We start from the raw sequence: 440 nt of genomic DNA on the forward strand, positions 1-440 counted from the left end.
CGTCGTGGTCGTGGTGGTACGGGGAGCCAGTCTCGGAATTCCAGCCATTTTTAGGATTCCGCTTCGCCCCACAGCTCCTACCATACATCTCTCTCTGCTGCACCCGCTCCTGCTCCTCTCGCTCCCGCTGCTGCACCCGCTCCTGCTCCTCCGGGTCCTCTGGGAGTGATGAGTGTTGCGGAGTTGGTTCGACAGCCCGGTCGTGACCATCTTCCCTATCTCAATCCGTATCCACATGGACGGGGTCAAACATGGTAATTAAACGTATTGTTTTTTCATTTAAATTTGATTCATTATTAATAGTTTGTCCTTTTTATTAGGTTCAACCGATCCGGGAATGGGATCAGCGCATGGATCAACCGTATGATGTACTCGGCCCTCGACAAGGGACATCCGACTTTCACTGACTTCCCTACCGACAAGCAGCATCTGTGGTTTCG

The sequence above is a fragment of the Brassica oleracea genome, chromosome C7 (assembly GCF_000695525.1).
Source record: "Brassica oleracea var. oleracea cultivar TO1000 chromosome C7, BOL, whole genome shotgun sequence".
In the NCBI taxonomy this organism is placed as follows: domain Eukaryota; kingdom Viridiplantae; phylum Streptophyta; class Magnoliopsida; order Brassicales; family Brassicaceae; genus Brassica; species Brassica oleracea.